Genomic DNA, 12983 nt, shown 5'->3' with positions numbered 1-12983 from the left:
ATTAAATGGATGTCAGTTTACAACTGATTACAGTTTGGAGTCAACCAAATTCAAGATGACTAGTTGATCTTAGCAAACACATATGGTACTTGCCGCAGTACATGTCGCACCATCATATAAGTCGCATCAGTCGCATCAATTCAAATATGTCTAATAAAGTGGAAAAAACAAATAAGTTGCTTCGCCGTATAAGTCATATTTATTATGCATCACTGCTGACAACCTGGAAACGTGGGCCAATGATGTGCCAAAAACTGATTGGCTGCAAAACGGAGGCCTTGGGATTGTGCACAAGTTGGCTTTAACAATAATTTAACAAAATTCATCCATCCATCCATTTTCTTCCGCTTATCCGGAGTTGGGTCGCGGGGGTAGCAGCCTAAGTAGGGAGGCCCAGACTTCCCTCTCCCCAGCCACTTGGGCCAGCTCTTCCGGGGGAATCCCGAGGCGTTCCCAGGCCAGCTGAGAAACATAGTCCCTCCAGCGTGTCCTGGGTCTTCCTCTGGGCCTCCTTCCAGTGGGACGTGTCCGGAACACCTCACCAGGGAGGCGTCCAGAAGGCATCCTAAACAGATGCCCAAGCCACCTCAACTGGCTCCTCTCGACGTGGAGAATCAGCGGCTCTACTCTGAGTCCCTCCCGGATGATCGAGCTTCTCACCCTGTCTCTAAGGGAGAGCCCAGACACCCTGCGGAGAAACCTCATTTTGGCCAATTGTATCCGAGATCTCATTCTTTCGGTCACAACCCAAAGCTCGTGGCCATAGATGAGGGTAGGAACGTAGATCGATCGGTAAATTGAGAGCTTCGCCTTTTGACTCAGCTCTCTCTTCACCACGACAGACCTGTACACCGCCTGCTTCGCTGCAGATGCTGCACCTATCTCCCTATCGATCTCATGATCCATTTTTCCCTCATTCGTGAACAAGACCCCAAGATACTTGAACTCCTCCACTTGGGGTAGGACCTCCTCCCTGACCCGGAGAGGGCACTCTACCCTTTTCCGGCTCAAGACCATGGCCTCGGATTTGGAGGAACTGATCTTCATCCCGGCCGCGTCGCATTCGGCTGCAAACCGCTCCAGCGAAATCTGTAGATCACGATCTGATGAAGCCAATAATACCACATCATCTGCAAAAAGCAGAGATGCAATCCTAAGGCCACCAAAACGGATCCCCTCAACACCTTGGCTGCGCCTAGAAATTCTGTCCATAAAAGTTATGAACAGAATCGGTGACAAAGGGCAACCTTGGCAGAGTCAAACTCGCAACGGTAACAAGTCCTACTTACTGCCGGCGATGCGGACCAGGCTCTGACACTGGTCATACAGGGACCTAACAGCCCATATCAAAGGGCCCGGTACCCCATACTCCCAGAGTAACCCCCACAGGTTCCCCCGAGGGACAAGGTCGAACGCCTTCTCTAAGTCCACAAAGCACATGTAGACTGGTTGGGCAAACTCCCACGCACCCTCCAGGACCCTGCTGAGAGTGTAGAGCTGGTCCAGTGTTCCACGGCCAGGACGAAAACCGCACTGCTCCTCCTGAATCTGAGGTTCGACTATCCGACGGACCCTCCTCTCCAGAACCCCCGAATAGACCTTATCAGGGAGGCTTAAGAGCGTAATTCCCCTGTAGTTGGAACACACTCTACGGTCCCCCTTTTTGAATAGGGGGACCACCACCCCGGTCTGCCAATCCAGGGGAACTTCCCTCGATGTCCACGCAATATTGCAGAGTCGCGTAAGCCAACACAACCCTACAACATCCAGAGCCATAAGGAACTACGGGCGAATCTCATCCACCCCTGGGGCCCTGCCACCGAGGAGCTTTTTAACCACCTCGGTGACCTCATCACCAAAGATTGGAGGGCCCGACCCAGAGTCCCCAGGCTCTGCTTCCTCAGTGGAAGATGTGCCGGTGGGATTGAGGAGGTCTTCAAAGTATTCCGCCCACCGACCCACAACATCCCGAGTTGAGGAGAGCAGCACACCACTCCCACTATAAACAGTGTTAGTGGCATACCACTTTCCCCCCCGAGATGCCGGATGGTGGACCAGAATCAACTTGAAGCCGTGCGGAAGTCGTTCGCCATGGCCTCTCCGAACTCCTCCCATGCCCGAGTTTTTGCCTCAGCAACCACCCGAGCCGCATGTCGCTTGGACTGCCGGTACCCATCAGCTGCTTCCGGGGTCCTACAGGCCAAAAAGGCCTGACAGGACTCCTTCTTCAGCCTGACAGCATCCCTCACTGACGGTGTCCACCATCGGGTTCGAGGGTTGCCGCCACGACAGGCACTGACAACCTTGCAGCCGCAGCTCTGGTAAGCCGCCTCGACAATAGAGGCACGAAACATGGTCCACTCAGACTCAATGTCCCCCACCTCCCTCGGAACATGTTCAAAGTTCTCCCAGAGGTGGGAGTTGAAACTCCGTCTCACAGGAGACTCTGCCAGATGTTCCCAGCAAACCCTCACAATACGTTTGGGTCTGCCAGGTCTGACCGGCATCTTTCCCCACCATCAGAGCCAACTGACCTCCAGGTAGTGATCAGTGGACAGCTCCGCCCCTCTCTTCACACGAGTGTCCAAGACATTTTGCCGCAGATCAGATGAGACAATGACAAAGTCGATCATCGAACTCCGGCCTAGGGTGTCCTGGTGCCAAGAGCACATATGGACACCCTTATGCTTGAACAAGGTGTTCGTTATTGACAATCCATGACGAGCACAGAAGTCCAACAACAGAACACCACTCTGGTTCAGATCACGGGGCTGTTCCTCCCAACCACACCCCTCCAGGTCTCACTGTCATTGCCCACATGAGCATTGAAGTCCCCCAGCAGAACAAGGGAGTCCCCAGAAGGTGCACTTTCCACTACCCCCTCCAAGGACTCCAGAAAGGGTGGATAATCTGAACTGCTGTTTGGTGCATAAGCACAAACGACAGTCAGAACCCATCCCCCCACACGTAGGCGGAGGGAGGCCACCCTCTCATTCATTGGGGTGAACCCCAACACACAGGCACCAAGTTGGGGGGCAATAAGTACGCCCACACCTGCTCGGCACCTCTCACCAGGGGCAACTCCAGAGTGGAAGAGTGTCCAGCCCCTCTCAAGGAGACTGGTTCCAGAGCCCGAGCCATGCGTAGAGGTGAGTCCGACTATTTCTAGGTGGAACCTTTCAACCTCCCACACCAGCTCAGGCTCCTTCCCCAAACAGTGAGGTGACATTCCACGTCCCAATAGCCAGCTTCTGTAGCCGAGGATCAGACCGCAAGTGTCCCCGCCCTCAGCCACCACCCATCCCAAATTGCACCCGACCCCTTTGGCCCCTCCCACAGGTGGTGAGCCCATGGGAAGGGGGACCCACATCTCCTCTTCGGGCTGTGCCCGGCCGAGCTCCATGGGTAAAAGCCCGGCCACCAGGCGCTCGCCCGCGTGCCCCACCTCCAGGCCTGGCTCCAGAGTGGGGCCCCGGTGACCCACGTCCGGGCAAGGGAACACTAGGTCCATTTATTTGTCTCATCATCGGGGTCTTTGGGCTGCACATTTAACAAAATTAACACTTAAAAATTATTTGTTTGCTCAAAATTATAGAAAAGATGTGTCTTAGTTGAACTTTTCCTTAATAAATGCATTTTAACAGTCAAATCAGCTGCATTTCAAAAATCGATTCGAAGAAGAAGCATGCAGAGGGAGGACTTGCTGTGCGTTTCTAAGAAATTTAACAAGATAACCACCTAAAAACAATTATTTGTTTGCTCAACATTATAGTAAAGGTGTATCTCAATTGAACTTTTCCTTAATAAATGCACTTTAACAGTCAAATCAGCTTCATTTCACCCGGGCAGCACGGCAAAATGCAGCTGATTTGACGTTTGATCCAGGAGTTCCAGAACAAGACGAAGGTGGCCTGTATGGCAAGCCAAGTATCTCATTAATAACCACTTTTACCTATTAATAAGACACTTTGATTGCCATATAAGTCAAGGGCCCTCTAGTGGCTGAAAACGGTAGTTTTCAATATTTTCCATGTCTGAATGAATGAAATCATCTGATCTCAGCTAAAAATTGGGTTATAAATATGGGAAAAAAACATAAATATGTCACTTCGGTGGAAAAGTCTCAGGACTTGCAAGTTTATGCAAAAGGGTGTGACTTATACAGCAGAAAATACGGTAAATGGCTGTGCCTCGGTCAGTCTTGCAGATTTTGAGCTCAGATTTTGTGTGTCAGGAGCTGAAACTCATCCTCAAAACATAATTCAAGGATTCAAGGTTCTTTATTTGTCACACCACATGTGGTACATGTGGTGTGAATGAAATTGTATACACAGAGTCCCAGTTACAGCCAACAAAAATATAAAATGTAAAAGAAAAACAGTAATAATATCTAAGATATGAACTAAGAAAAAGTTAATAAAAACACACTAAGCACTAGTAGCATAAAAACAATACACCGAACAGCAGCACGAACATGAGTCTGTGTGAGCAGATGACCACGAATAAACACATCAACATGAAACAGATCAGAAGCAGCATGATGTGATTCTTCACAGTAATTATTCTTGTTAAAGATTCATGAGTCTAACAGCCTCAGGGTAGAAGCTGTTCCTCAGTCTAGTGGTTCAACACTTAATGCTCTCAACCTCCTGCCTGAGGGGAACAGGGCAAAAAGTGTGTGTGCTGCGTGAGTGGGGTCCTTCGTGATGCAGGTGGCCCTCTTCCTGCATCTAGAAGTGTCTGTGATGGTGGAGGCTGACTCCAACAGACATACTCCAAATATACTCTGAAACCTAACACAATTTAAAAGATCTTGCATAACAAAACAAAACAAAACAAATATATATATATATATATATATATATATATATATATATTTTTTTTTATTTTTTTTTATTTATTTTTTTTGACCATAATGCCTACATCTTTCTGGCTTCTCATCCTAAAATAGTCTTAGTTTAAAATTCGGACATGAAAGGCAGTAGGAGATATATTCCTTCAAGGAATGATGCGTCTCAAAGTTGTTTCAATTTTAGTTTTACCCCAATTTGGATTGGAGTTTGTCTCATGGGACTTTTTGGGGATCAAGGAAAGAGTAGCTTGAAGCTACTCAATAGGGGACGGGGGGAACACAAACACTGAGGTTGCGGTAGATGGTTTCCCATCCTGGGCCTGGTTCTTCCAGTTAAAATGAGTCATTCCTCTCCAGTGTCACTAATGTGCTGATCAGGTAGGACAAAGTCAGGATTTGATGCAATCTGCTGGCTTCCTTCGATAGACAACTTTTACCATTTGTTATTTTATATTGTATGCAAATGTTGTTGTGTAAAGCTGATGATGACTTTTGTTGTGAATTGTCATTATATAAATAAATTAAATTAAATTAAACTCCGCGCTCTGCAACTAATTTCACGACCGATAAGATAATGAGTTTTGAGAGCTATTTTACAGAAGATCTTGTCAATAATGACCAGACTGTATCTTTGGTGTTTTCCACACTATAATGCAGTAAAACATGTTCTGGTTTTCAGATCTTCTGCTGTTCTTGTATTCCACAAGTTGTTGTATACTGAAAGTTCTTCTCATTATAGTAAGGGGTCATTTTGGTCAACTGAAGGCCCAGTTTTTCAAGGGCTAACATTTATTCCTTCCTGTGTGACAGCTGTGTGTGTGTGTTTGTGAAGAAGTCCTTGCTCTCAGATTCTTCAGGACTGACACCAAAACATGGCATTTAACATCCACATTCTGCTGCTTTGCTGTGACCTGTAATGAAAATATCAATACCTCCCAGTGTCAGACCCATCTGTTTACAACTGGGCTACACCACGGCTTTCCTGTTCCTTTCTTTGAGTTTGTGACCTTTCTGAAGGAGCAGTAGCAGGAAAGTTAACAGGTGAAGCCCATTCCACGGGCTCCTGAAGTACGGAGCAGAGAGGAGGGCACCGAGAGGACGACAGACATAATCTTGTGTAGAAACTCTAAAAGCCTGGGTTTTACATCTGTTGAGTCTTTCATCATTTTTAGCTGTATGCTCCAAGTCCTCACCTGCAGTTGGAGGTCAGATGGTGTCATCTCCACACATACACACACAGAATGAACACATTCCTGACTGTTAGCAAAGTTCATACTCATGGCTCTGCACGCGTACCAGTACTTTTGAGGTTACTGTCATTTACTCGGCTCAAATGAATGGATGACTCTGGGTCACATCGAATTTTGACATGTGATGTTGCTGGGAGGATATCAAGCTTAAATCTTGTTTCAAAGTCAGTTAATCTAAACAAAACTGCATTTTAAACCAAATATTACTTAAAAGAATGCATATTGCTTCACCAACTTTCATGCCAGAGTTTTACACCAAGATCATCTGATGTTGAAAAATGACAGTTATAGCCGTTGTAGTCAAGCCTTGAAAATAATACGGGCAAGACCTTATCTTTTCTGTTAATGCTTGGAGTTGTGTTGTGGATGGTTCTCAGCTACTACTACATCAACATGAGGCGAACAATTCACTGAGGTATAGCCAAGGTCAATAAGCTGTTGCAGTCATGTTGCATTGGGCTCCAAAGGTTAATCTGATGTCCATCTGAAGATAATCTGCTTTAATCTCTTTGTTGGACAACTCAACAGTTTTACAGGTACCAGTAGATTTGAACAATAGCAGACCATTCTAAAGAGTTCAAAAACAAAATTGATTATCAAAAAGGGGGCTGACGTGGCAGCAAATTTACATGAGAGAAAGAGAACAGCTAAAAAAAAAAATCAGACATGGTGTGAGGACACATGATGCTCCACTGAGAAACTGAGTGCACACAGAGCAACTATATGGACAGAGACAGAGGAGGAAATGGAAGCTGAGCTGAAGGAGACAGAGAACAGGTGTGAGCGGATGTGGCAGGATTAAGGAGCTGGAGCTGAACTGAGGAAAACACCTTGGTAAAAGCTGAACTGATGACACGGAGCACCTTAGAGGAATGCAACACTGAAAACAAACAAACAAACAAAAAAGATCAATTTAACAAGCTACCAAAGGAAAAAAAGTTTTTTAAGCTCAATCACCCAGAAAAACAATGGAAAAGCCCAGATACTGTTTTGTATGTTGGTTTACATCAGTTGTCTCTACATTGCTAACGAACTGTCCAAAAGACTTCAGCTCATCTGTTAACAGGTACAAAAAACATGAAACAACTCTGTCCTGGCTTCTCTCCACTGACTTTTCATTCAACCTTTATTTATACAGGTTAGTCTCATTGATCCTCGGGGTTCATTGAGACTCAGCTTCATGTCCATTTCAGGATTCAAAGATTTTACAGCTTGGTTTTAAAGTTTTAAATGGCCTTGCATCATATTTATGTGACGTCCTCAACATCTGCAATTCAGCAAGAGCACTCCTGTCTCCCAGCCCTTTCCTCTTAAATGTCCAAAGGTCCAAACTAAAATATAAAGGTTATCTTTAGACAAAACCTTTCCACTTTTTTTTGTTTTGTTTTTTGAATGTCCAGAGGACTAGAAAACTCTTTAGATGTTTCTACCCAGATTATTGAGCATGCATCAGGATAGTTATCTTTACAGTTTCTGCTCCAAATATGTGGAACAGTTTACCTCTTCATATACGCACACTCACAAGCAGAAACATTATCACCCTTTCAGTTTCAAGAGGAAGCAATAACAAAATTGAAGTTTCAAGGGAATGTGCATTTTTTGCACTCATCTTGCTCCGTAGTTTGACTTGATTAATGTATTTATGCACTGCTTCTGTACTGTTATTGTGAATGATATTAAAGGGTTCCATCATCCTTACTTTATGTAATAATCCGTCTTCATGTGACCGGTCAGTAAATGGACAGTTTTTATTATCCTCAAGGTTTGATTGATTTGATAAAGTAGTTCCTGAGTCCTTGGGAGCTGCCTGGCTTCATCGCTATGTCTGCAGCTGGGTTCTGATAACAGCTGGACAGGGCAGGAGGGACTGGCGGCTGGGTGTTTTCTATAAAACTTTTTCACTTCAGGAAGTCAGAACGGGTCAGAACCTGAGACAGGTGAAGGCATTGATAAATGTGTACTTGTAAATCAATGATCTTCTGTGATTGCTGGCTGTTCTCTAAAACTTTGTAACAAATCTGATGAAATCTACACCTGGTTATTTTGGGAATCTTTTTTCCACAACACGTTGGAAAATATTAAAACTAAAATAAAAACATAAACAAGATAAACAATGATACTTTATTGGTTCCGTCAGTGGGAAATTTTGGACTTTTTATCATTAAAACTGTAATTATTTTTCCACATCAGTTTCTCTAACAGACTGTATTTCTAAATACAGTTATTTTTATGTCAATGTTCACAGATAGAAGGAAAAAAAAATTCAAATTGCTGATATATTCAGTTTAGTGGGAGTCTCACAAACTTGTGTGAGAATGTGTCAGGCAGTAGGAAGAAAAATTTTATTTTTTTGCTTTGGCAACATTTGTTGGGAAGAAGTTAACTGGATTTCCTGCTTTATCAACTGAATTTATATGCCACAAAAAAAAATAACAATAAATAAACAGTTTAAAAGGCTTCTGAGAAGCTTTTATTTTGGTCAGTGTATTTTTTTACTCCAGTTTTCACTTAATCAGTCCTCCATTAAAAAAAGAAAGGCATGTCTAAATGTATTCGTCAATTTACAATTCGATTATATTGGGTTAAATCCCATGTCATAAATATTTATGCGCTGATAAGAAACACCAAAAAAAGAGAACCTTGTATATAAAACCATATAAGATCTTTTAGTTTTACTTAAGTAAAAAAAACATGATGGCAAATAAAGATACTGAGATACGCAGTGTCTGGGCATCGTCAGTTTGGTATTATTTTTCATGTTGGGACAAACAAAAATATCCAAGACTTTATTAATCTGATGTAAATATGAAAACATTTACTTCTCAGATTTTCTAGCTCACTTTAAGCTCAGCACATGGCAGTAAATGACCATTAACACTTACAGTCACACTTAGGGTCAATTTCAAATGGTCATGTTTACCTAATATGCATGGTTTTGAATTGTGGAAAGGGACTGAAATACATAAAACCAGAGACGTGCAGTCAGGTGAGGCATTGCATTTCCTGTCATCATGGCAACTAAAATACTGACGATGATAAAAGAAAATACATTGGACCACTTGACTGTTCTATAAAAGTGTTGTATAAAACTGTTTTTTAAATTATTTCAACAGTTCAGTGACCAAAATTGTGGACTTTACACATTGCCTGTTCAAACAATGCTGGGTGAGGCAGTGCAGTGCTCAGGTTAACCACTGGGGGTCCTGTGTCATATACAATATGAGTAGACAATACAATATAAGTAGGCGGTTGGAGCATGCCCATTGCTGTCTCTCTTTATAGCTCCAATATATTGAATGAATGTGTGTGACATATTTATTTTTTCTAATCGGTCATAATGCACGCTGAAAAACACGAGGTGCGGCAGAATATACCTTGCCACACTGATAGGGGGAAGTGCTGCCCCATACGGACAATGACGCAGAGGCAGTCTCTGTATGATCTTCTGTTACGCAGAGGGTCAGCAGAGCAGGGCTGGATTAGCAACCCCAGGGGATCTGACAGAGATCCAGAAAGAGTGGAATGAGGCGGGAGTCACAGCTTCAAAAACCACCACATTCAGACACATCCGGGAGATGGGCTACAATTGTTGGGTTCCTCGGTCCTCTTTTCCAATGAAAGTAAAGTGTGGCTTTCATTTTGAAATCAAGGTCCAAGGGTTTGGAGGAAAAAGGGTGAGGAACAGAACCCATACTGCTTGAGGTCCAGTGTGAAATATCTACAGCCAGTCATGATTTGGGGTGCAATGTCCGGTGCAGGTGTTGGTAAACTCTGCTTTCTTAAATCCAAGGTCATCGCAACAGTCTACCAGAATGTTTTAGAGGACTTCATGATTCCTTCTGCTGAGGATCTGTATGGAGATGCAGATTTCATCTTCCAGGAGGACCTGGCCCCTGCCCATGCCGCCAGAAGCACCAAAACCTGGTTTGATGCCCATGCCACAGTGCTCGACTGGCCAGCCAACTCGTCGGACCTAAACCCCATTGAGAATCTATGAGGTATTCTCAAGAGGAAAATGAGGGAGGGGCACCAGACCCAACAACAAAGAAGAGCTGACAGCAAGCATCAAGGAAATCTGGGCTTCCATAACTCCCAGTCAATGCCACAGACTGATTGCCTCAATGCCACGTCACATCGAGGCAGTGATTAAGGCAAAGGGATTCCCAACCAAGTATTGAAGATTGACATATCGTTTTGAAAGTACCTTATTTTGATTGATTTGTTGTGGTCCTAATTTCTTTCTCTTTTTTTTCTGCAAAAACTGAGAAGTGTGGGCTGATTTCAAATATTTTGATATCTTGTTTTCATGGGTTTCATGAGCTGGAAGCTCAAATTATGTAAAAATAAACATATAAATACTTGAAATTGTTTAAATTGTAGGCCATGAATCTATCATTTATTAAAGATTAACTTTTCGAATGGAATTATGGATGTTAAACAATTTTATCATGATATTCAAAATTTTTAAAAAGGGTCTGTATTAGAGGATGACACAGGAGTGGATTTTCACTCCTGTCCTGTCCTGGTCCCACAGAAAAAAAACCTGTCCTGTCCCACTCCTGGTAACATGACTCCTGCTCCTGTCCTGCTCCTGTCCTGCTCCTGTTTTTCATTGATTTTTTAGGAAATACATTGAATTTGATTTGATCTTCTACCCATTCCTGTTTAAATTACTTTGTGTTGTGCAGTTTTATTTCAAAAGATATGGCAACAGGAACAGTTCATCTGTGGTGAAATAGAGACATTTATTTCCTTCATCCAAACAAAAACCTTCACTAAATGTCATAAAACAAATAATACATGGCCTGTAGTCCCTATAATTTTTCTACGGAGGATCAGCTGCTGAGTCCATGTTTCTAGCTCTTTTGAAGGTCAGTTACAGTAAAAACAAAAAATCAAAACCAGTCCATGGGTCACACCATGTCTACCTTAGAAGAAAGAACCCAAACACAACAAGTTGCATTTTACTAATTTATTGAGCAATTGTTTCCTTTAAACAGTGACATTACTGTCATGTTTTAAATTGTTTAAACAAACAAACAAACAAACAAAAAAGAAAAATAATGTACCAAGCAGATAACTCAACAAATAAAAATGTTTAAATACATTATGATACATTGGACGACGTCCTCAAGAAGTTCAGTCTATGTGGTTGAGGTAACGAGCTCGTTTGGGCGAAGCATGATGTCGTGCATCTTCCCAGACTTCAGAGCATCATTTACAGACTGGATCATTGCTGGTCTGGTGTTCCACCTCATCTTTCCACAGCTGGACAAGTCCAGAGCCTTGTGTAACCTAAAAGTGAAAGAAGACTGTGCATGAGTCAAAAGAGGGTTACAGTGACTACAAATTACAATTTGTTGGCCGTTCTTTTGGAAAAAATATTTTATCAAAAACAAGAGATTTACAATTGAAATTGTCAAGAAAATGTGACATTTGCAATTATAAATTACAGTAGCTCAATTTTTCTTTATTTATTTCACTTATCATATTTTATAATTATTTAATCAGCCTCACCAGGCAGAGATGACAAGATTTTATGTATCTTACCTGCTCTTTTGAAGTGTGTGACAAGGGTCTTTGTGTCCAAAGCTGTTTAACAGCTTGCTTCCAGAGCTAACAGCTTCCTGTGTTAGGTAGAAAAATTAAATTAAATTAAAGACAAACAAAAAGCGGCAGCACGGTGGCGCAACTGGTAGAGCTGCTGCCTCTCAGCGAACAGGTCCCTGGTTCAAACCCCGGTCCAGGTGCCTTCTGGGTGGAGTTTGCATGTTCTCTCCGTGCATGCGTGGGTTTTCTCCGGGTACTCCGGTTTCCTCCCACAGACCAAAAACATGCATGTTAGGCTGATTGGTAACTCTAAAATTGTCCCTAGGTGTGAGTGAGAGAGTGAATGGTTGTTTGTCTCATTTGTCTCTATGTGGCCCTGTGATGGACTTGCGACCTGTCCAGGGTGTACCCCGCCTCTCGCACAGTGACTGCTGGACATGGGCACCAGCGACCCCCGTGACCCAAAATGGAATAAGCGGGTAAAGAAAATGGATGGATGGATATATATATATATATATATATATATATGTGTGTGTGTGTGTGTGTGTGTGTGTGTTCTAGAATTGTGCCGCTCAAGGTGGCTGCATGTTGGAGCAGCTCTGTTACTTTCATTCTGAGATTTTGCTTTTGGAAACTTTAATTCCTCTTTTTCTGGATGTAAATCACATTTTTTGGATGATTGTTTCCTCTGGTATCAGATGCTGAGCAGCTGGAAGTATGTTTACTGAAACTTTTTTTAGTTTTGGACATTTGTTATGATGCATAACCATGGCAACAAGGCAGTTTTCTACAACAACAGCAGCTGATTAACATCTCAAAAGCTCAAATAATATCTCAACACAGCACCAAATCTCAAATGAGTTGAAAGGATGTTCTGTGGATGCATTCTCATCTACCTGCCAGCTGTGCTCGAGTACCTGACCACTGAGATCCTGGAACTAGCAAGAAACACGGCTCATGACAGCAGAAGGACAGGATCGTCCCTTGGCCCCTACAGTTGGCTGTCCGCAGTGACGAGGAGCTCGGCAGACTGCTGGGAGGAGTGGCCATCACTCTGGGAGGAGTTCTGCCCGGCATTCGGATGGTCCTACAGCCCAGGGGAACCGAGAGGGCAGCCAATTCTGGGTGGATGGACCTGATGGCATCTGCAGCCAGTTTCTTAGGATCCACTGTGGGATGGATCTTTACAAGAGATCCTTCCTGCTTACAGCCATCAGCATCTATAACATCTCTTAATGAAATGAGGATAATGAGTTACAACAACAAATAATTTCCCTCTGGGATTAATAAAGTATTTTTGAATTGAATTGAATATATATATATATATATAT

This window comes from Nematolebias whitei, chromosome 3, assembly GCF_014905685.2.
Source record: "Nematolebias whitei isolate Nwh7 chromosome 3, NemWhi1, whole genome shotgun sequence".
Classification (NCBI taxonomy): domain Eukaryota; kingdom Metazoa; phylum Chordata; class Actinopteri; order Cyprinodontiformes; family Rivulidae; genus Nematolebias; species Nematolebias whitei.
The sequence above is the reverse complement of the archived record's forward strand: the minus strand, read 5'-3'. Positions refer to the sequence as shown.